This window comes from Geotrypetes seraphini, chromosome 5 (assembly GCF_902459505.1).
Source record: "Geotrypetes seraphini chromosome 5, aGeoSer1.1, whole genome shotgun sequence".
Taxonomy (NCBI): Eukaryota; Metazoa; Chordata; class Amphibia; order Gymnophiona; family Dermophiidae; genus Geotrypetes; species Geotrypetes seraphini.
The window spans coordinates 110,385,192-110,410,293 of record NC_047088.1 but is presented as its reverse complement, the minus strand read 5'-3'; the positions used below and the strand labels follow the sequence as shown (position 1 = coordinate 110,410,293).

At 44.9% G+C, this 25,102-nt stretch overlaps 1 protein-coding gene across 6 annotated transcripts in view; it reads right to left on the bottom strand.

The window, feature by feature from the left end:
* Positions 1–25,102, bottom strand: part of SRRM2 (serine/arginine repetitive matrix 2) — a 549,687-nt gene that overhangs the window by 422,370 nt on the left and 102,215 nt on the right. The window lies entirely within an intron of this gene.

The window sequence follows — 25,102 nt, the reverse complement described above, 5'->3', positions numbered from 1 at the left end:
TGCAGGGATCGCTATAGCACCAGCGATCTTGCAGGCTGCTGTATTAGCCTTAAGGTAAGAGTGGGGAAGTTGGGGGAATATGCAGGCCTATATGACTGACCCTCCCCCCTCAAGCAGGAGCGGCAGCGGACGGCCAGCAAGAGGCAACGCTGCCGCTCCTGCTTTAGTAAGGCACGGGGAAGGGACGGTCATCGAATCGGGAGGCCGATTTTTTTAAAAATTGAATTGATTCGAATCGATTCACCTGATTCAAATTGGTGAATTGATTCAAATCATGAATCGGGCAGCACTAGTATACACTGCTATGCTGATGGGAAATTGTCTTACCTGATAATTTCCTTTCTTTGACTACTTGCTAAACCAGTCCAGATTACTAGAAAATGGAAACAGAGAATCTGAGCTTCTCCAGTGACTTTGCCAATAAAAGGAGTGGAACATGTATACATACATATAGAGCCCAGATCCCAAAGGGGAACTCTCTGTAGAGCAAAGAGAGAAACAGGACTAGTTAACCTGAACAGATGAAAGGGTAAACAGGCCCCAAAAGGAAAAAAAAATCCCAAAAACTTCCCAGATTCCCAGTATTTCCTAGGTAGGTTCTGGGCTGGTCTAATAGGTCTCAAGGAGAGAAAATTATCAAATTCCACCTTTCCTTTCATCCTACTAGACCAGTCCAAACCCACAGGATATATCCATCAGTGTGGAAGGAAGACAAAGCCTCACCAGCTGTGCTATGCTTGGACATCAATCTTGTGATGCTTTTTGAAAGAATGCAATGACACTTCCAATACTATCCTGCAAAAATGTTCTATAGGGTGACCACTTTGGATTCCATCCAGAAGTCGTTCCAGCCTTCATCAACTAGGCTCTCAAAGATACAAATATTCTCCAATTAAGGATATATGCCACATCACTAGCTGCCTTGATCCACCATGTGGCCCAAGAAACAAAATAAAAAGCTTATCAGACTATTGGAAAAAATTTATCACCTTCAAGTAGCACAGGAGCTCCTGCAAACATCAGGGAAAAATTTATTACTGTTTTTTTGGGGTTTTTTTATTAGGATTTTATATACCGCCTATCAAGATTATCTAAGCGGTTTTTACAATCAGGTGCTCAAGCATTTTCCCTCTCTGTCCCGGTGGGCTCACAATCTATCTAACGTACCTGGGGCTATGGAGGATTAAGTGACTGGCCCAGGGTCACAAGGAGCAGTGCAGGGTTTAAACCCACAACCCCAGGGTGCTGAGGCTGTAGATCCAACCACTGCGCCACACACTCCCACCCCATCCCCGCAAGCTCAGTCCCCATCCCTTCCCCATCCCCACAAGCTCAGTCCCTGGCCCCGCCCTGCAAATTGTCAGATCTCATCCGCACAAGCCTTGAATAGTTATGATTTTATGCTGAACTTATTTTATTAAAGTATAAAAAGAGACAATATTCTGTACAATTGTCATTTTATAAACACAAATAATACAGAGCAAGGATCAACAAAACCTGTCTCCCCTCCCTTTCACAAATATCCCCTCCACTATTGTAAAAACTGAATAAACCAAATTGCTACAGAATGCTACATAGAAATATCAAGCTAACAGAATATTTCAGTCACACATGGCAGGAATAGTGTTAGGGGAGTGCAACTGCCCCCTGGTCAGAGAGAGAGCCCTAAGTCAGCTGGAAGCTAAAGAAGCATAGCCTGGGCTTTGCGGTACCCAGCTATGTCTAATACAAGCTCTAGCAAGATACATATTTCAAATCTGAAATATTCTAATCACAAAATATAAAATAATTTTTTTTCTATTTTTGTTGTCTGGTAATTTTATTCTTTAAAATCACATTGGTCTCAGAGCTTTGGTTTTGGGTTCCTTCTGTCTTCACTGTGGCATGGCTGGCTCCTGAAGGGAAAATAGGTTACGAGGAGCTGGGGAGGAGATGCCGACTCTTGACACGGGCACAATTTTTTTACCACAGGAGCAAGACTTTTCACCGCTCACATGGGGTGGTAAAAGGTCTTGTCCCCATTCCCGCGGGGCGGTGAAAGGTCTTATCGCCACTCCAGCAGTAAATCAGTTGCAAATGTCTCCATTCCTACGGATTTACTGTGGTAACCAGGGTTTACCGTGGTAAACAGTCCCCAAGTCATTCTCTAGTGCTCAAGTCTATTTCACTTTCTCAGTGAACACCGGAAGCAGGCCTACCTGATTCACATGAAAAGAGGAAACACCTTAATTAAAAAGGAAGGCGCAGTACAAATGATAAAAGAATCAGCTGTGAAAGTAAATAGGGATCCATAAAGGAGAGGGTCGACAACTCAAATTCTCCTGCTAGGGCATATAGAAACCTGAAAAGATCTGTTTCTGAAGTCTTACCTGAGGTAAGACAATGGTGGACTGGCCAAAGCACAGAGGATCAAGTTAAAGTTCCAACATGGCATGACTCCATACAAAGGAAAGACAAATATACTTTATTGCCCACAAAAATAGATACACACCCTCCTGAGTTGCCAGGGAAAGCCTGCTTATCCTGACTCCGAAAGTACTGAACCTTATGGGAGTTGATGACTAAACCCTGATCAAGACCTCCTGCAATAATATCAGAATTGAAGAGAGTTCTACATATCATGGAAATAGGTCTTGCTATGAAAACCAGTACTCTAAGACTTGTCAAATGAGAACAAACGCCAGTGATGCAGAAGACTAGGCATCTTGATTTCCTGGTATAGCTTTAAATCAAGTAACTCTTGTGTTTCAGACACTGCCTCTCAAGAGCCAAGTAGTAAGCCAAAAGGGATTCATATCTTCCATTAAGACTAGCCCCTGCTGCAGAAAACTAGGCCCCCTTAGCAAGGGAATGAGGGAGCCTCTGATAAGTGAAATCCTTTGCACATACTACAAATACAAAGGCTAAATCTAAAGATACCAGGGTTAGAAGAAATGGATACTGCACCACCTTCCAAAGAACCAGGGCTTTAGTCAGAAACAATTTTTGGGTTACTAGAGACGGAGTCAGTGAAAATGTGCTGACTCCAACTGCTAATAGAGATATATTGTATGTCATGCAAATATTATACAGTGGAACCTTAGTTTATGAGCATAATTCGTTCCAGAAGTATGCTCGTAAACCAAATTGCTTGTATATCAAAGCGAGTTTCCCCATAGGAATGAATGGAAACTCGCTTTGATTCGTTCCACCTCCTCCTCTCCCCCCCTACCCGAGGCTACCAGCGCTGCTCCATTCCCCCCCCCCTTGAGGCCACTGGCGCTACTCCATACCCCCCCCCCCCGCGATCTGGGATCCTCCCCCTCCCCCCTCCGATTCAGAATCTCGGAGAGAGCGAGATCAGAAGGCCTTGAGCATGCGCAAACGCTCAAGGTCCAGTCCAGCCCAGCACAGGCAAGAGGAAGGATCTCCAATGCACCATCCAGCACAGCACAGAAGAGGGAGGATATTCGGGCACCGGCATGTCCTGTGCGTTGGTGCTGGTGCCAGTGCCCAATCGGGGTAAGGAATGTCGTTTTGGTGCTCGGGGGGGGGGGGGGGGGGGAACGCAAGCAGGAGCGGATGCCAGATCGCGGGGGGGGGGGATTCCGGAGCGCGGGGGTGGTGCTCGTAAATTGAGTCAAACTCGCTGATTTTGCAAATGTTTTGCTCATCTTGCAAAACGCTCACAAACCGGTGCACTCGTAAACCAAGGTTTGACTATAATGCTTAAATTTCTTATTTCACAGATAATTTGGATTAATCTATTTTTTAAGGATGTGTTTTATTTTTAGAAATGCAAAGTGTAATATATTTTATTATATTTACCATATTTCCCCATATATAGGCCACAGCTTATACACAGATTTTGCAAACCGGCCTAGTAGGCACGGCTTGCTTAAATGGGGCGGCCTAAACATGGAGCAACACAGCATTTCCCCCCCCCCCCCCAAATAGCTCCCTCGCCAGAAATTACCTTCTGGACAACCACACCTGCCTCCTCCAAACACGCTGTGAAGACAGGAGCGATGTTTGCGATCTCAAGCCTCACCCTGCATCCTTCCTGATTGGCTGCCTTCGCAAGAACTGAAGGCAGCCAATTAGGAAGGGCAAGGCTTGAGATCGCAAACATCGTTCCTGCCCTACACAGCATGTTTGGAGGAGGCAGCCAGCGTGGAGGAGGTATTTAAGGGGGGGGAGGAATGATGCCCTGGGCAGGCTGGGCCTGGCTAGGCTCCGAGAGAGCGCAATCCGCTCACGCTCTCACACTGGGTTGTTTCCTCTCTCCCGTTGAGTTTCTCTTCCACTAATGGATGACCTGCTGCTGAAGCTGCCCCCATGTCCCGCTCAGTTTTTGCCCGGCGACATGGTGCTGCAAAGCCGGGCCTACTGCACGCGGGGGATGCCCTCTGCCCAGGACTCCAAGTACGCAGACTCTTCAACTAACTAGACAAGAACCAGGATGGCAAAGTGGACATCACCAAGCTGCAGGAGGACTTGTAGGGAATAGGAATGACGGAGAAGGAATCTGGCCAGAAAATAGTTAAAGCTAGTGACACAAATAGAGATGGGCAGCTGGACTTCAATGAATTTATGCGCTACCTCGAAGAACATGAGAAATGAAATTGCTTTTATGTACCGGTATAGGCCACCCCAAGGTTTTAAAAATTCTTAGATAAGCAGCAGCTAGTAACAGGGGGCGGCTTATCTAAAAGTTTTAAAAACCTAAATCGGCATGTCCTGCGGCCTATACATGGGGGCGGCTGGTATGTGGCGAAATACAGTATATGGTGAAAGTGGCATCTATTTGTAGAGAATCACATGGGGACAAAATGAGTCTCCATCCCGGAGAACTCTATCCCTGTCCCCACACCCACAAACTCTGATCCCATCCGCACAAGCCTCGAATAGTAATTATTTTATACTGAAATCATTTTATTAAAGTATAAAAATAAACAATATTCTGTACAACTGTCATTTTATAAATCACAAATACAGAACAAGGATCAACAAACCCCGGTATCCCTACACTATCAAGACAACTCTAGAGAAAGTAGTTTCTGAATCTGCATTTTGCTCATCTTAGAGATATTTTGAAACTTAGCAGAAGGCAGCCAGGACACACACAAGTTCAGCCTTATGTGGTACATGTACCAGCACATACAAATTAATAATGTACAGCTGTGCATGATTTGAAAAGAAAATTAGATAAGCGAGTCAGATCCATAGATCAAGGACAGGTGGTAACCTGATCAGGGTTAGACACAGAAGCAGAAAGCTGATCCTACCCTTTCAGAGGAAGTGGAAGTGTCTGAAAGTTATTGAAAGTGGAAACTGATTTACCACAGCAATAGGAGCTAATTAGGCAGGCTCATTTGTTTGGACATCCAGGAATAAAAGAGACTTTACAGCAAATTAGTAAGTAGTATGATGGCCAGGAATGAGGCAAGAAGTTAGGGAGTATGTACAGCAATGCTTGCCATGTTTGCAAAATAATGCTCCACATAATCCACCCTATTCTATTTTGTTCTAACAGCATAGAGAAGAACCTTGGCACAGATTGTTTTCATCTAAAGAAGGGTACAAGTATTTACTAATACAGTGTTTCCTCGAAAATAAGACCTATCCCAAAAATAAGCCCTAGCATGATTTTTAAAGGCGATTTTACTATATGCCCTACCCCAAAATTAAGCCCTAGTTAAGATAGATTTACGAAGCCCCTCCCAAATGTCCCAACACTTCTAGACTGCACCCGACACTAGTGCTGCCCAATTCGCTGGCAACAGTGCTTTATTTCCTCCCTCTCACCCATCCCCTTGTGCAGCATCTTTCTATCCCTCCCTCCATTCCCCCTGTGCAGCAGAACCCCACCAACCCTCCACACCATGAGACTGACATACTGTACCTCCAAGGCCTCCAAAAAGCAGTGGCGGCGGCGGCAGCACTCTAAATGGGCTGCTTTGCGGCCTTCATTGCCAGGGCCTTCCCTCTGCCCTGTCACTGATGACTACTATCCATGCTACTCATCCACATTGGCACCAATGATACTGCCAGGTATCCCTGCAAACTTGTCAAAAGTGACTGTGGCTCTGGGAGAAAATGTGAAGCAGTCAGGTGCCACAGCTGGTATTCTCGTCCATCCTCCCTGTCGAGGGTAAAGGCCAGGGCACAAAAGCTCACATTCTGGAGATGAATGTGTGGCTACGTGGATGATATCACTGAGAGCATTTTGGCCTCCTGGATCATGGGATGATTTTCCAAGGGCTGCTGAGCAGGGATGGTGTGCATCTATTAAAGAAGGGAAGAAGTAGATTGCCAGAAGGCTGGCTAATCTACTGAAGAAGGCTTTAAACTAGAAGTGATGAGATAGGGTGATCAAAGCTCCTGGGTGAGTCTAAGCCCTCTAGTAAGTAAATCACTGAAAACCTCTAAACGGATGGGAAAAGGGGGCAATGTCTGGAATGCAGTATACGAGGGCTGTTCAAAAAGTATCAGACCTTAATTTTTCTTGCATAAACAAATAAAGCTAGGGAGGCGTGGTTTGGTGGACGTATGTAGACGACCCTAATGCACATGCTTTAATTTTTTCCCGCCTACAGAAGCTGTAAGTCGCCGGCAGACCGCTGATGAGTGGGGAAGTGTAAGTGAACGCTGTCGGATTTTCTTTTTTGACAAAATGACAGAAAAAGTTGAACAACACTACTGCATTAAATTTTGTGTAAAGCATGGCGATTCCCACATGGAAACGATCTGCAAGATTCAACAGGCCTTCGAGGACAAAGCAATAGGCACCACACAGATAAAGGAGTGGTACAACCGCTTCAGAGATGGCCGCATATCAGTGGTAGGCCCTCAACATCCAGAAATGAGATCGTCATTGACCAAGTGAGGACCCCGCAAATGCAGGATCGTTGAATCACGATCAGAGAACTTGCAGACGAGGCGAGCATCAGCGTTGGATCTGTTCATTCCATTTTGACTGAGGATTTGAGCTTCAGGAGAATTTCAGCGAAGATCGTGCCAAAGCTGCTAACGATCGAGCAGAAGCAACTCCGTTTGGAGATTGCATAGGACATGCTAGAGACTATAAACAGTGATCCCAACTTCCTCAGCACAGTGATCACTGGAGTTGAGACCTGGGTTTATGAGTATGACCCAGAAACCAAGTTGATGTCATCACAATGGAAGCATTCAACATCCCCGAGGCCAAAAAAAGCAAGGCAGGTCCGCAGTAAAGTCAAAATCATACTGACTATCTTCTTTGACTCCAGTGGCGTGGCTCATCATGAGTACGCGCCACACGGCACAACCATCACCAAGGGGTACTACCAAGAGGTTCTGCGTCATCTTCATAACGCTCTGAGATGCAAATGGCCGGACCTGTGGGCAGTGCGCATTTAGCAGCTCCATCACGATAGCGCACCTGCCCATTCTTCACATTTGATACGGAGTTTCCTGGCCAAACACAACTCTCCCAAAATGGCTCCTGATGTAGGCAGCTGTCCAGGCCTACCTCGGTAATGAGACCTCGAACGCTATATACTGGTTTCAATAAGTATATATTTATTTAGCCAATCAATAACAGCTTACAGGAATAAATCATTTAGTATATAGCGTAACAGAAGGTGATCTCTAGGCCTAGAGGTCCTCTGATGTCTGTTCTGACCTCTCTCTTCTAAAGGCCTGGTTTTTATACAGTTCTTAGTGGCCAACACCACGTTGGTTTACATCACATGATACATCCTTATTGGTTATTTACTTATGCATTACTGCCTAACTACATTCATTTATTGGCTATTCTCACCTACGTCATGTTATATGTTCACTCTGTTTTCCGTAAAACCTACCTTTTTCCCCGAAATGCCTGTTTCCCCACCATATTAGTATTTCCGAGCACAAGCCCCCCTCCCAACTTTAAACATCTCTGATACTTTCTATTAGATGATTTTTCTTATGAATTCTTTCTTCTGAGAATTCTGTCTTCTGACCATGGTCTGTTTATCTCTTTATGGTATCTGGCTGGGTGGGCCTTGGTGTAAAACCACAGCTAGCCACAGCCTCAGGACCTGTTGCTTTTTCTCTAGTTTTACTTCTACAGTAGCTAATTGAACTCATAAAACAGCGTATTTCTCCATCTTTGCATGCTCTTCAGTTAATGGTGAAATATCTTTCCATAGTTAATCTACTGTTTCTATCATCTGCAGAGATAGATAAGGTAGATGTCAGTTGCAGGGGGTGAGGGCAGTTTTTCTGTAAAGAGAAAAGTGATCTTTGTCTTTTTCCCATCCCCCTTCACCTGGCTTGCTAATGTCAGGACTTACAGGGATGTATCCCACTTCACCTGGCTTGCTAATGTCAGGACTTACAGGGATGTATCCAGAGCTTCCATGCTTTATCCTCTCTCACTCCGTGTGACTTCTGGCTTTTCCCCAAGCTAAAAAGGACTAGATTTCAGTCAAGAGAAGACATCATGCAGAATCGAACAGACCAGTTGCAAGCAATCTCAAAAGAGGAGTTCCAGTGCTGCTTCCGACAGTGGCAGAACAGTTGGAAGAAATGTGTGGCAGTCCAAGGGGACTACTTTGAAGGAGATTAGTATAAGATTGTTGTATCTCAATACAAGTATTTTTTATGAATAAAGATCTGATACTTTTTGAACAGCCCTTGTATACTAATGCTCGAAGTATGGGAAACAAGATTCTGGATCTAGTAGCTGTGATGGAAGGAGTTGGATATAGTGGCGATCACAGAGACATGGTTCATAGAGAACCAAGACTGGTTTGTAGTTATACCGGGCTATAATCTGTTCAGGAAAGACAGGGTAGGAAGAAAAGGAGGAGGAGTAGCATTATATGTTAAAGATCATATTAAAGCCACACAATTGCAGGATCTGCAGGACAAGGAAGAGGCACTGTGGATCAATTTGGAAAGAGGGAATGGTGAATATATTTACACTAGTGTTTAAGCCCGTTACATTAACGGGTGCTAGAATATATGCCTGTCTGTCTTTCTTTCTTTATGTCTCTCTCCCTGCTCCTGTCTTCTTTCTTCCTGTCTCTCTCCCTCCTGCTATTTTTTTCTCTCTCTCCCCGGCACCCATTGTTTGTCTGTCTTTCTTTCTGTGTGTTTCTCTGGTTCCCTGTCTGTCTTTATTTCTGTCTCTCTCCCTGGCCTTCTTTTGTCTGTCTGTATTTCTTTCTGTCTCTCTCCCCCCCCCCCCACTTTCCTTTGCAGAAGCAGCAGCGGTATTTCCCTTCCCCTCCAGGTCCCTGTGAAGTAGTAGCAGCATTTTCCCCCACCCCCCATTCCCTTCTCTCCCCCCCCCACTTTCCTTTGCAGAAGCAGCAGTGATATTTCCCTTCCCCTCCAGATCCTGTGAAGTAGTAGCAGCATTTCTCCCCCCATTCCCTTCTCTCCCCCCCACTTTCCTTTGCAGAAGCAGCAGTGATATTTCCCTTCCCCTCCACATCCTGTGAAGTGGTAGCAGCATTTTCCCCCACCCCCATTCCCTTCTCTCCCCCCCCACTTTCCTTTGCAGAAGCAGCAGTGATATTTCCCTTCTCCTCCAGGTCCCTGCTGAAGCAAATCTCTTCTCTTACCTGAGCTGTCCTGCTCCATTTCAGCCCCTCCCTGCGATCTGGCCTGCTCCATTTGGCCTCTTCCCATGGGCTGGCGTGCTGCGGCCGAAGATTTTTGTTTTAAGTTTTTAAAAGTGCCGCCGGCGGCTCCTCTCAGCTGCTGATCCTCCTGTAAAGAGCAGCCTGCGATGGTGGCCGGCTTTAGCGAACCTCGCAGGCCGCTCTCCAGCCTCGGTAGCACGTTCCCTCTGACGCAAGGGATCGCATCAGAGGGAACGTGCTACCGAGTTGGAGAGCGGCCTGCGAGGTTCGCTAAACTGGCCACCATCCCAGGCTGCTCTTTACAGGAGGATCAGCAGCGGCGAGTGAGGGTCGAGGTGTGTTCCCTACAGAGGACACGGGCAGGGAGAGAGCTTGCCTGGCTTCCACGGTGAGTGAGGGCGGGAGGAGGGGAGTGGCCAGAATGTTCCCTGCCGCTGGGTTGGCTGCCACGGATCACATACCACAGCGGCAGGCAACACGAAATCCTAAGTGTGCATGTGCGCTTAGTCTTTTATTATATAGGATTGGTGTGATATACAGGCCTCCTTCAAAGATGGACGAAGTAGATGTTTGTTCGGATGGGGGTTTATGTCAATTAATTATTGTCTGGATGGCAGTGGTCTCAAACTCAAACCCTTTGCAGGGTCATATTTTGGATTTGTAGGTACTTAGGGGGCCTCAGAAAAAATAGTTAATGTCTTATTAAAGAAATGACAATTTTGCATGCTGTAAAACTCTTAATAGTTTATAAATCTTTCCTTTTGGCTAAGTCTTAATAATAATATTATAATTTATAGCTAAAGAGACATATGATCAAGAAACTGTTTTATTTTACTTTTGTGATTATGATACACATACCGTGGGCCTCAAAAAAGTACCTGGCGGGCCGCGAGTTTGAGACCACTGCTGGATGGGAACGTCTGGAAGGAATGGAAATGCGATGGGCAAAACTGAAAGGAGTGATTGTAAGGGCGACAAACCTTTTTGTGAGGCAAGTAAGTAAAAGTAAGAGGAAACGAAGGCCGCTTTGGTTCTCAAAAGTAGTACCAGAGAAGGTAAGGAATAAGAGGTTAGGCTTTCATAACTATAAAAGATCACAGAAAGAGGAAGACAGGCAAAAATATCTTAGAAACGTTAAGAACGGCTGGTCATGTAGTCAGGAAAGCAAAGATGCAAATGGAAGAAAAAATAGCCGACACGGTAAAACAGGCCGACGACATTTTTTTTAGATATATTGGTGATAAGAAGCTCACTACATATCCAGAATGTGGCACATCATCCCCCCATCTATTAAATCATTAGACAGTCTTTGGAACTTCAGAATAGCCGTGAAAACCTTCCTCTTTACAAACCCAGCTCCTTGAAGACCAAAGTCTATACCCCTGATGGATGGATCTCAAAGACATGACCTAAAACTCCAAACGGAATCTCACAAATACTTGCATGCCACCGCAAATATAACCTGAATTACCACTATATTCTCCAACTACAAGCATGCACCCAATTACTAAGAAAGTAATCTTACCTCCATGCGATAGCTACACTGAATGTGCTGCAATTAAATCCACCCTATGCCCACTAAGTCAGTATTTTATGTCTGCATGTTATGTCTACACTGTAATCTAACCCCTTTGTCTATACTGTAAATGCTGTAGAGTGTGTATTTCTCACCAAAGTATGTCCTAACCATACTATGAATGTATTCTTGTTACCCATTCTGGGCTCCTTTGGGAGGACAGGCTAAATAAATGAATAAATAAATAAAATAAAATAAATAAGCGCAAAACTGGCATTGTGGGACTCAAAGGGGAAGGGGAGGAATATGCAGAAGCTGACAAAGAGGCCGAGTTGCTTAACAAATATTTCTGTTTTGTGTTCACGGCTGAAGAGCTGGGAGCAGGACCACAAAAGACAAACATGAATAGGGATGGAGGAGTAATAGACCCTGATCGATTTTCAGAGGGTTGTGTTCGTGAGGAGTTAGCTAAAATAAAGGTAGACAAAGTGATGGGGCCAGATTGTGTACATCCTAGGGTGCTGAAGGAACTTAGGGAAGTTCTGGTAGCTACAATGACTGACCCTCTCAACAAGTCTCTAGTAGTGCTGCCCAATTCAAATCGGCTCACCGATTCACTTCGGGTGAATCGATTCAAATCGATTAAAATTTTTAAAAAGTCGGCTTCCCAATTCGAACTGCCTCCCCTTGCCCCCTAAAGTGGGAGCAGCAGCGCTGCTCTTGCTGGCTGGCCACTGCCGCACTGTTTTAGAAGGCGATGAGGGAAGGTCAGTCGGGAAGTGCTGCTGTCCGGCTTCCCTCCTAACCTCACCGAAGGACTGCCCCCCCACCCCGTTCCTTCCCTCCCTAAATCCCATTGTCCATCATCTCTCTCCCTCTCCTCTATTTTAAGACCCATTATTTCTCCCCCCCCCCCAACAAAGTCCGGCATATGCACGTCTCTTTGAACCCCTCTTCCCTCCCTCCGTGTACTTCTATATCAGGCCTGTTCCACCTTTGAAGACCTGCCCCCGCCCCCCCCCCCCCCAGAAAGACTGTGCACCCTCCCCCCCCCTCCCCCGGGAAGGCCTCCGTGTTCCCACTGGCCTCCCCGAACCGTTTACCTTATAGCTTCAGCTGCAGCCGAAGATCACGGTTACAACGTCTTTGCAATGCTTTGAGCTGTTTCCTCTGCTGCGGTCCGGCCCTTCCTCTGACGTCAGAGGCAGTATCGAGGCAGAGGAAACAGCTTAAAGCACTTTGCAAAGACGCTGTAACCGTGATCTTCGGCTGCAGGCTGAACCTATAAGGTAAATGGTTCGGGGAGGCCAGGGGGAACACGGAGGCCTTCCCTGGGGGGGGAGGGTGCGCAGTCTTTCGGGGGGGGGGGCAGGCCTTCAAAGGGCGGAACAGGCCTTTAAGGGGGGAACAGGCCTTCAAAGGGGGGAACAGGCCAGGCATGGTGGCATAGGCCTTCAGGGGGGACAAGCAGGCCTTAAAGGAAGGGGACAGGCCTTCAGGAATGGGGGTACAGGCCTTCAGGGGGCAGGTTCAGGCCTTCGGGGGGGACAGAGCTTCAGGGAAGGGGGGCCCTGGTGTAGAAGTAGACGGAGGGAGGGAAGAGGGGTTCAAAGAGACGTGCATATGCCGGACTTTGGGGGGGGGAAGAAATAATGGGTCTAAAAATAGAGGAGAAGGAGAGAGATGATGGACAATGGGATTTAGGGAGGGAAGGAACAGAAAGGGAGAGAAGTTGGACACAAGGGATGGTGTGGGGGGGATAGAGATACTGGATAGGAGGGTAGTTGAGAAAAGAAAGGGAGAGATGGTGGACCCTGGGGTGGTTGGGAAGGAGAGAGAGATGCTGGATGAAAGGGTAGTTGAGAAAAGGTGGATCTGTGGATGGAGACGAAAAAAAGGAAAGATGCCAGACCTCCGGGGGAGGGAAGGGAAACGGAAGGGGAGGACAGAGATGGCAGATGGATGGATAGCACGGAGAAAGAAGGAGACTCTGGCAAGCAAGTTATCAGAAGACAACCAGAGCCTGGGACCAACAAGATTTGAATAATGACCAGACAACAAAAGGTAGAAAAACTAATTCTATTTTCCATTTTGTGATTACAATGTGTCAGATTTGAAATTTGTATCCTGCCAGAGCTGGTGTTAGACCGCAAACGTGAGCTAGGATTTGACAGAGAGAGGAAAAGTCTTTTTTGTTTATTTTGTTTTCACCACAGTGCCAGTGTGGTTAGGAGAGGGCAAAGAGGGTGAAGAGGCTATAAAATAAACCCACCATGATGTTTGAAAAAAACACCAAATTGGGCAGGAAAACCGAATCGAAAAACCAATTCAGTAGGTTGAATCGAATCAAAATTTTTTTTCTTGAATCGGGCAGCACTAGTCTCTAGAGTCAGGAGTGATTCCGGAACTTGGAGGCTGGAGGGATTCCGGAACTTGGAGGCTGGATGGTGGCTGGCTGACAGTTGAGCTCCCTCCTTTTAAACAACAGGGATTCCGGAACTTGGAGGCTGGATGGTGGCTGGCTGACAGTTGAGCTCCCTCCTTTTAAACAACACTTCTTCATCTATTTAATTATTTAATTATTAAAAAAACCAGCAGGAGTTCCTGGAGAGAGTTGAGCGTGGGAGCCCTTACTCCGCCCCTCTCTCAGACCAGCGGGGGACCCGAATTTAAAAATCTAAAGCGCCAACGGCGCACAGCCTTTACCGGACCCCCTCCAGCCACCAGCAGGAGTTCCTGGGGAGAGTTGAGCGTGGGAGCCCTTGCTCCGCCCCTCTCCCAGACCAGCGGGGGACCCGAATTTAAAAATCTAAAGCGCCAACAGCGCACAGCCTTTACCGGACCCCCTTCAACCACCAGCAGGAGTTCCTGGGGAGAGTTGAGCGTGGGAGCCCTTGCTCCGCCCCTCTCCCAGACCAGCGGGGGACCTGAATTTAAAAAATCTAAAGCGCCAACGGCGCACAGCCTTTACCGGACCCCCTCCAGCCACCAGCAGGATTTCCTGGGGAGAGTTGCTCCGCCCCGAAGCCCAGAGACTCTCATCGCTCTCCTCAGAAGCAGCTCCCTGCCTTCGGGGCTGCTCCTCTCTTCGGCCCGGTGACTTCGGGTAGCGTGGGAGTTCTGCTCCGCCCCCGAATTCCCCTGCTGGACCGAGTTTTCTTCAAGAGCAGCACCTCTGGGCGTGGCCTGATCGCCACGGAGACCACACGAATGGTGTAACAGCTCCTCTTACACACACCTAAATTCAAATAAAACTGTGCTTTTATACTTTATTATTTTTACATAGTCGGGTATATTTTGCTGCCAGAATCCTCAAATCCTTAAAGCGTTGGTGAAATCGGCAAAAAAAAAAAAAAAAGGATCTGAATTCTCCAGCACTGCTTAGCAGTAAGAGGCCTGGAGTCACGAGCGTCCCTGAGCTCTTTAGCCTGCCTAACGAATAAAATTATTTGAACTGTTTCTGCCTCACCTGTGGGCCTTTCTCGACGGTTGTGTATGTGTGGAGCCGTTTAAAAGTGCGCATCAGACAGGAATGCCGGTAAGATCAGCGAAAACGCCTAAACATAAATCAGCCTGCTCCGCGCTCAAAATGGCGGCGGCGCCGACTCCCGCTCTAACCTCTGCGCACTGGGGTGAATGGGCCCAAGAAATTTTGAAAATGGTCACCGCGGCCCTGGAAGATAAACTTCTTAAATTACAGTCGGCTGTAGACTGTATTAATGATCATTTTGAAGCACATGCTGGCCGTATTGCAGCAGTGGAGCAGAGGGTGTCTGAAGATGAGGATGCAGCACTGCAGGATCGCGAGAATGTGATTGCTTTGCAGACTCATGTGGCAGCATTGACAACACGATTGGATGATCAGGAGAACCGTCAACGCCGCAATAATCTACGAGTTGTGGGGCTACCTGAACTCCGAGCTGACCAAGATCTCTACCACTTTTTTCAGATTTGGCTCCCAAAGCAGCTTGGCCTGGTGACCCCAGTGTCTGGATTTCTTTGCGAGCGGGCACACCGCTTGGGCCAACGTATGGAGGATAACAACCGCTCGCGAGCAGCAATTGCTAGATATATAAACTGGAAAGACAAAGAGCTCATCATGCAAGCCTTTCGGAAATCTGGTCGACTTGAATATGAAGGTCAAAAACTGCTACTATTCAATGACTATTCCTTACATGTATCCACCCTTCGCAAGGCGATGGTGCCGCTATGTTCCACGCTTCACCGTCGGGGAGTGCGGTTTGCACTTGTGTATCCGGCGTCTCTACGCATATGGAGTGATGGGAAACCACATACCTTCACAGACAGAGTAGCCGCACAACAATTTATAGACTCTATGCCTGTGATAGTGGCTAGCGGTACCCCAGTGATGGATCCAGCGGTTTAATTCTACTTGACATCAACCGTGCAGTTTCCTTTGAGGTCTCTGCTTGCTCAAATCAATTCCAGACTTGGTACTCCAGATTGTGCCAAGAAGCTCTTATCTCACCATGCTATGTAATGAAATACATATATTGCATAGTCTGCTAAGTTAAGCACATTAATCTCATGTTTTCTATTATTGATTAGGTGTGGATTTTGCTAGTTGTTCCATATGTGTTACTCTTCCGTGCTCACAGGAGCACCCTTAAAATGTTTTAAAATATGCATGATAATGTGGTCTATTTCTTTTCTGACCATACATTATGCTGATATTACTGACTTCTTTTCTCTTATTTTCATGTTCTTTCTATTTTTCTTCTTAGACAGGAGTGTCTGCCTGACCTTACAAATATATCAGTTATCTTTTCTAGACAGAGGAGATATACTCTATGTTTCACCACTGCATATCATATACTATGGCTGATTTACATGTTTTCTCCTTTAATGTGAATGGTCTGAACCATCCCATTAAAAGAAAAATGATAGCTAATTATGTGTCCAACAAACACCCTGATGTAGTTTTCTTGCAAGAAACCCACCTCCCACCCGCTGCTGCCACGAAATTCCAACTAAAGGGATTTTCCACTCACTTATATTCCCCTGCAACTCATCAAAAGAAAAATGGTGTTTCAATATTTCTCAATGATAAACTTTCTCCCGTTATTCATTCTTTTAAAACAGACACGGAGGGAAGATGGTGTCTGGTACATGCTGCGGTGCACTCAGTGAATTTTGTTTTTCTCAATATATATGGCCCGGTTAAAGATCACCCGGATTTTTTCAAAGAGATTCAGCTGGCGCTGGTTGAATTTGGTTCTTGTTCTCTGATATTGGGAGGAGATTTTAATCAAATCCAAGACTTATATATTGATAGATCTTCTTCTTGCAAACCCTCCAAATCCAAGTCTTTCACAGCTCTTCATGCTCTAAATGATGCCTTCTCCATTGTGGATCCTTGGCGCTTACTTCACCCGAAAGGCAGAGAATACACACACTTTTCACCACCACATAATACCTACTTGAGAATTGATTTCTTTCTCCTATCCTCTTCTCTTATTCAAGATCTTACCAATACTATCATACATCCAATCTCTCTCACGGATCATGCTGCCGTCTCTTTATATATTTCCATCTCGGCTCCACGCAAAGAATCCCCCTCTTGGCGGCTGAACAACGCTTTACTCCTAGATGAGGAAACTGTTGAAAAAATCAATTCTTTCACAGCGGAATTTTTTGAAAATAACTCTAAAGATCCTGAAGTCTGTCCTTCCATTGTCTGGGAAGCATACAAAGCAACCCTTAGAGGTGAATTGATAAAAATTGCCTCTTGGAAAAAGAAACAGTCCATGATAAAGGAAAAAGACTTAGAAAATTCTATTAAAACATTAGAATTACAGCATATGTCTAATCACCTACATGACCCAGCTACTCTCCAACGTATCCAAAAACTTAAATATGAATATAATACTTTAGTTTCATGTACAGCCAGGCGTGATATCTTCATTTCCAATTCTGGTCATTATATGGGAGATAATCTTATGGGTCGCCCTTTGACCAGATACCTTAAAATTAAATCCAAAAGACTACATATCACGGCTATTCAAGATCCATCAGGTCAATTAGTCAAAACCAGATCTTTAATCTCCTCTCAATTCGAAAATTTTTATGCTTCATTATACCAATCCGAATTTGCTGCTCCTGAATCAGATATAGACTCCTTTCTTTCCTCCTTAACTCATCCGACCATATCGGATTCTGTTAAATTGGAACTAGATTCCCCGATAACTATATCAGAAATAGAAGCTGCCATATCTTCCCTACCTGCTGGGAAAGCCCCCGGCCCAGACGGCTTTACTAACGAATTCTTTAAACAATTTCGCACCATCTTAGCCCCTCATCTCCTTACATATTATGATTTCCTCCATTCCACTCCGGACAAACAATTCAATTTCACTGAAGCCACCATTGTAGTAATTCCTAAACCTGACAGAGACGCCACCTTGGTTAAAAACTTCCGCCCTATCTCTCTCCTTAACTTAGATTACAAGATAATGGCAAAATTACTTGCATTAAAACTTACCAAAGTGATTCCATCTCTTATACATAAAGATCAAACAGGGTTCATTAAACAAAGATATATAGGAGATAACCTGCTCCTCTTTCACCATATTAACGCTCATGCTAAAACAATGTCAGACCCTATAATAGGCCTAGCTATTGATGCTGAAAAAGCCTTTGACTGGGTGGAGTGGCCTTTTCTTTTCCGTGTCCTGAAATGGTATAATTTTGGCTCATTCTTCACGAATTGGATAGAAGCGTTATATCACCAACCCACAGCTCGTATTCTGATTAACAACTCTTTATCCAATAAATTTTCCCTTCAAAGAGGCACTCGACAGGGCTGTCCTCTCTCACCATTGCTATTTAATTTAGTGTTGGAGCCTCTTCTTTCTGCTATTAGACAAAGCCCCTTAATTAACGGTATTCCCTCCTCTGATCGAGACTTCAAATTAGCAGCCTATGCTGATGATGTTTTAATTTTTCTTAGGAACCCTCTATCCTCTCTTCCTCATCTTATACATATTGTCAAACAATATTCCCTCCTATCCGGATACTCTGTCAATTGGGAGAAATCAGAGATCTTCCCTCTGAATGATAACATTCTTCAATCAGATCTGGCTCATTTTCCCTTCTCATGGTCACATGAAGCTGTGAAATACTTGGGGATTTTAATACATAAGGATCCGGTTCTTGCTCAAGATCTTAATATATCTAAAGTCAAAAATCTAGTTCTAAATACTACATCTCGATGGTCTCCACTTTTTTTGTCTTGGTGGGGTAGAATAGCATCCATCAAAATGACCCTAGCACCTCAAATTAATTATACTCTCTCTATGCTTCCTCTTCTATGCTGAAAGTCGTTTTTTCATTGGCTAAATAGGAAGCTATCTGAATTCATTTGGAACAAGAAAAAACCTCGAATTGCTCTCGCCAAGCTGAAAGCCTCTAAGATTAACGGTGGTCTTAACTTCCCGGATTTCTATCATTATTATATTGCTTCACTAGCTAAATATGGAGCTTACTGGGTTACTGACTCCTATCCCCAAGATCCTCCTGCTTGGTTTGAAATGGAGTGCTTTTTATGCACGCCTTTACACATCTCCTGCTTACTAACGGTGTCAGTACCCAGACATTTGAGAAGGTACTCTTTGTTGGGTTCAACGCAGCATGCTCTTCATCTTTTAGATACATTAGCTGAGATCTCAGTTAATGTTAGCCCACTCTTGTCTCTTTGGAATAATCCCAAAATCCAAAACCATGGCAAATCCCTCTCATGGAAACGGTGGCAGCAGGCAGGTATATGGTTTGCCCATCAATTGTCTACTCTTACTGCATCAGTTCCTTTTGATATACTTTGCTCCACATACCTGCTGCCTTCTTCTGTTTATTCACAGTGGCTCTCACTCATTGGAGTGCTGTCTTCTGTGCATATACGTTTTGACTTCTTGACTTCCAAAAATACTATCCGCCATTGGTCTTTATTGACTCTATTAAAAGGCAAGGCTATATCTTTTTTCTATAATATTTTGAGAGATCATTCCTTCACTTTTTCACCTCAATCTATGAAACACTGGGATATTATACTCACTCGCTTTCTGACATTGATTGGGAACTCTTTTGATCTTCAACAAACCGCCCACTTTTATCTTCTAGAGTTTCACAATCAATGTTCTTTATTATGTGGAATGCAGTATGGACCCCATTTCGCATGTGGAAAGCCAACTTAAAGCAAGACTCTGTTTGCTGGAACTGTTTGAAAGAGGAGGGAACTCTTGATCATATGTTTTTTCATTGTACTTTGGTCCGCTCCTTTTGGACTCAAATTTGGAACACCATACAATCTATCACTAACTGCTCGGAAGAGATCTCTATGGACATTATAATCCTTCGCTCTCAACATCCCTGTTTCGCACAATAAAACTGTCCTCCTAAGCTCATCAATACCATGTTTGTGACTGCTCTCATGCACATTCTGAAAAATTGGAAATCATTTTCGCTACTAGACTATACTTTTTGGTGGAACTCTCTGTGTATGAATCCTATGCATATGAGAATAAAATTACACTCCGAACCTCCATGAATTTGAAGAGCAAAAAATCACCAAGGTCATTCCTGGATTCCTATGTACGCTCTGCTTCGTAGACACTCCTGTCTTCCCTTCCTTTTCTTCTCTTTTCTTCTTTCTTTCCTTTCTCTTTTAATTTCTATTTCTGTTCTCCCTCATCTTTTTCTCATATAGACTTCACAAGCAGTTCCAATACTTGGAGCTTTTCTTACTGCTATGGTCCTCTACAGTTAAATATATATTTGCAGATTCTTTATACACAAAGCTTTATTTTGTTTTTATGTATTTGAAATGCTCCCTGTATTTTTCAAAATACTCAATAAAAATTATTGAACTAAAAAAAAAAAAAAAAAAAAAAAAAAAAAAAAAGGAGTAGTACGGGAGGACTAGAGCAGGGCGGATGTGGTCCAACTCCACAAAAGTGGAAGTAAGGAATTACAGGCCGGCAAGTCTGATTTCTGTAGTAAGCAAATTATTGGAAACGCTTTTAAAACAGAGAATGGTCAAGTTTCTGGAATCCTATGGATTACAGGACAGGAGGCAACATGGATTCACTAGAGGTAGATGAACAGTATAATCCCGTTATACCTGAACCTCGCATATAGCAGACGAGGTCCGAGCGCCATTATAAACATACAGAAAATCATTGGATATAGCAAACTCGCATATACCGGACTTTGGGATATACCAGACAACTATTTTGGTCCCAAGAGCCACTTTTAGCTGTAATTTCATTCGGCTATAACGGACATGCAGATCCAACTACACGGCACGTGACGTACCTGTGATACTGTATCAAACTGGCTGAGAAGTCTGCTATGAAGCGTCATTCTATAACATTAGATGTAAAACGTGAAATTGTTCTTGTAATCAAAACTAAAAAGAAAACACAAGTGGATATTGTATGTGACTATGGTATAAGCAAATCTACGGTCTGTGACATCTGGAGTAGCCGTGAGAAGTACAAGACTTCTTTGCAGATGGCAATAAGAAATTGCGCAAATCCACCTATGATGATGTTGAAGATGCACTTTTTCTTTGGTTGAAGCAAGCACGCTCACTTGGTGCGCCAGTCTCCGGTCCAATTCTGAAAGCGAAAGCAGTCAGTCTTGCTGTTCAACTTGGTCACAATAACTTTAAATATACTGATGAATGGCTGGATAGGTTCAAGAAGCGCAGAGCTGTTATCTTTCGTGTCCTGAGTGGTGAATCACAGTCTGTACCACAAGAATTTGCTGCAGACTGGCTACAGACCAAACTACCACGGCTGCTGGACCAATATGACGAACGCAACATTTTCAACGCTGACGAGACTGGGTTCTTTTTTAAGTTATTGCCGGATCGCACAATGACATTCAAAAGAGACAGCTGCCACAGTGGCAAGAGACGTAAGGAGCACCTCACATTATTGTTTGCTGCCAATATGGATGGATCTGAAAAGCTACCGCTACTAGCTATTGGAAAGTCTGCCAAGCTACGTTGTTTCAAAGGTGCAAAGTCGCTGCCAGTTGTGTACAAAAGCAATTGTAAAGCATGAATGACAGCCAGTCTGTTCAGTGAATGGTTAACAGATCTTGACAGAAAATTTGTGAAGGAAAAGCGTCACATTCTGATGATTGTTGATAACTGCAGCGCACATGACCCGGCTGTAGCTGAACAGCTTAAAAGCAATACAGCTGGAGTTCTTGCCACCAAACTGTATGAATCAACTTCAGCCATGTGATATGGGCATCATACAGAACTTCAAAATTCTGTACAGAAAGCGACTTATGCATAAACTTATCATAGCCATTGAGAACAGCGACATGGGCAACTTTGCCATCGACATACTGCAGTGTCTGCGATGGGCTCGATCAGTCTGGGAGAACAAAATCACAGCGACAACAATCAACAATTGTTTCAGAAAGGCGGGAGTTGTCAAGAACGTTGTTTCTGATATTTCTGCAGAGACAGGAGAAGATTTTTCAAAGACACCCCCATCACCAACATTCTCTGCTTGTGACTGTGATAACATTTTTGAACGGCTGATGGAATTGCATTTCTTGGACCAGACTACAGGTATGTCTGCGGAAGAATTTCTTGCCATTCATGAGCAGGTGCAGACATCTGCTGTGTTAACCGATCAGGAGATTTTAGCAGAAGTCAAGGCAAAGCCTGGCAGTGTTGATAGTGCACAAACTGGTGACGAATCCAGTGATGAGGAGGCTCCAGCTGAGCTGCCACCATCCACACGTGAAGCAAGCATGGCGTTGACACTGCTGCAGTATTACATTGAACATAACGCTAATGATGCTGTTGAAACAGACGTACTGATGTATTGCGCTGGAAAACTTGATGCGTATATCACTAACACATATGAAAGAAATGCAGCCCAGAAGAAAATGACAGATTATTTTTGTTTCCAGGACAGTGCGACATAATGCTTGGCCATCTTTTAGTGTTCTGGTTTTGCAATCATTTTGGGCCATACCAATGTTTTGCTGAGCTTTGTTACAGTATTGATGTTTGCAGTGACTGTTGTTCATTGAGTGTATGCTGTTTCAGTTGACCTAAATAAAGTAAAACAAATTGCACCTCTGGATATGTGTACTGTTGTTCATTGAGTGTATGTTGTTTCAGTTGACTTAAATAAAGTAAAACAAAATGCACCTCTGGATATAACGGACTGTTTTTCCAGGTCCCTTGAAGTCCGTTATAACGGGATTTTAGATTTTAGCAAAGCCTTTGACAGTGTTCCACACAGACGTCTAATAAACAAAACTGAGTGCCCTCGGAATGGGTCCTAAAGTGACAGGCTGGTCAGGAACTGTTTGAGTGGAAGGCGACAGAGGGTAGTGATCAATGAAGATCGTTCTGAAGAAAGAGAGGTTATCAGTGGTGTGCCTCAAGGTTCTGTTCTTGGGCCTGTTCTTTTTAACATTTTTATAAACAATATTGCTGTAGGGTTGTCAGGTAAAATTTGCCTCTTTGCGAATGATACCAAAAATCTACAAGAGTAATCACACCGGATGGAGTGAATAACATGAAGAATGACCTAGTGAAACTTGAAGAATGGTGAAATTTGGCAGCTAAAATTTAATGCTAAGAAATGCAAGGTCATGCATTTGGGCTGCAAAAACCAGAGAGAACGGTACAGTTTAGGGGGTGAAGAACTTGTGCACGATGAAAGAGCGGGACTTGGGTCTGATTGTATGGGATGATCTTAAGGTGACCAAACAGGTTGAAAAGTTGACAGCAAAAGCTAGAAGGATGCTAGGTTGCATAGGGAGAGGTATGGCCAGTAGGAAAAAGGAGGTATTGATGCCCCTATATAAATAAGACTTTGGTGAGACTTCATTTAGAATATTGTGTACAATTCTGGAGGTCGCACCTTCAAAAAGATATAAAAAGGATGGAGTCAGTCCAGAGGAAGGCTACTAAAATGGTATGTGGGCATCATAAGGTGTATGGGGGACAGACTTAAAGATCTCAATCTGTATACTTTGGAGGAAAGGCAGGAGAGGGGATATATACCTATGTAATGTAAATGCGCATGAGTCAAGTCTCTTTCATTTGAAAGGAAACTCAGCAATGAGAAGGCATAGGATTAAGTTAAGAGGTGATAGGATCTACGGTATCTTCTACAGAATGCTTGCAAGCAGGCATTGACAACCCTATCATTCAGCATACCATCCCTATTGCATTGGAACAGGTAATCATCACTTAGATATTTCATCCAGACAATTGATAGGGACTACTTGCAACCTACCAATTGTTATCCTACTGTTGTCACCCTATCAATTGTCTTACTACCAACTGCTGCTCTCCCAATTGTGCAGATTGATGGAGTTTTAGTCATATACCGTATTTTTCGCTCCATAAGACGCACCCTAGATTTAGAGGAGGAAAACAAGAAAAAAAAAAGCAATCTGAACCAAATTCTCCTTGCCAGACTCTGCACCCTGTCCCCCCTCCCTGCAAGGCTCTGTACCCTGTTCCCCCATCCCCCCTCTGGTAGTCTAGTGGTAGGCTGAGACAGGGCACAAGGCAGGCAGGCCTAGTGACAGGCAGGGCCCCATACCCTCCCATGTACCCCCCCCAGGTACCTTAAATCATCCCCCATCCCCACACGTGCCCTTCCCAGTACTTTAAATAATCCTATGTACCCCAGTACCTTTTTTAATCATCCCCCTACCTTTAATCATACGCGCCTTTGCACCTTTAATCATACCCCTTGCACCATTTTAATCATAACCCCCTTGTACCTTTAATCATCCCCCTTGCACCTTTTTAATCATACCCCCTTGTACCTTTTTAATCATAGCCCCCACTGTATCTTTAATCATCCCCCTTGCACCTTTTTAATCATACCCCCCATTGTACCTTTAATCATCCCCCTTGCACCTTTTAATCATAGCCCCCCCCCCCCCCAAATACCTTTTTTAAATTCTTTCCTCCCTCCCTCGACGGCTCCTTACTATTTCCGGGCAGCAGGCGCACGATTCAGGAGCGTGGCGGTGAGGGCCAAGTTTTACACGCTCCCGCTTGGGCCCCACGCAGCTTTCAGAATGTCTGCCGTCAGTTCTCATGAGTCACGCAAGAACTGCTGCCAGCCATTCAGAAAGTGGCACGGGCCCAAGCGGGAGCGTGTAAAGCTTAGCCCTGACCACCATGCTCCCGACTCGTGCACCTGCTACCAGGAAATACAGAGCCGTACACTGGACCACCGGCTTGGAAAAAGGTTTGGCGGCGGCGACGACAGCAGTGGGGGGGTTTCTTTTTAAAAAAAGGTAGTGTGGCTGCGGCGCGTGGGGGTCTTCTGCAATTGTATGGGGGGGCGGTGAGCAGTGCTGAAAGGTAGTGAGGCTGCGGCGCTGGGGGAGTGTTTTGTAATTGTACTATGGGGATGGCAAGCGGTGCTGAAAGGTGGTGCGGTGCAGGGGGTATTTTGTAATTGTACGGGAGAGAGCCAGCGGGCAGTGTTTAACAAGGTGGTGCAGCTGGTGCGCGGGGGTATTGCAGCTGTGCAGGGGAATCAAATTTGCACCTTCGCTTTATAAGACGCACCGAGATTTCCACCCACTTTTGGGTGGGAAAAAAGTGTGTCTTATGTAGCGAAAAAGCACAGTTACTTACTATAACAGTTGTTATCCAGGGACAGCAGGCAGCTATTGGGCGACGTGATCCAACGGAGCCCCGATGCGGACGCCTCACAAGCAGTCTTGCTTGATGAAACTCGAAGTTTATAGTCGCCCGCTCCACGCATGCGCGAGTGCCTTCCTGCCCAGCACAGGGCGCATCTCCTCAGTTCAGATAGCAAGCAGAGAAGCCAACCTAGGGGAGGTAGGTGGGACGTGAGAATAGTTGCCTGCTGTCCCTGGATAACAACTGTTACGGTAAGTAACTGTGCTTTATCCCAGGACAAGCAGGCAGGTATTCTCACTAATGGGTGACCTCCAA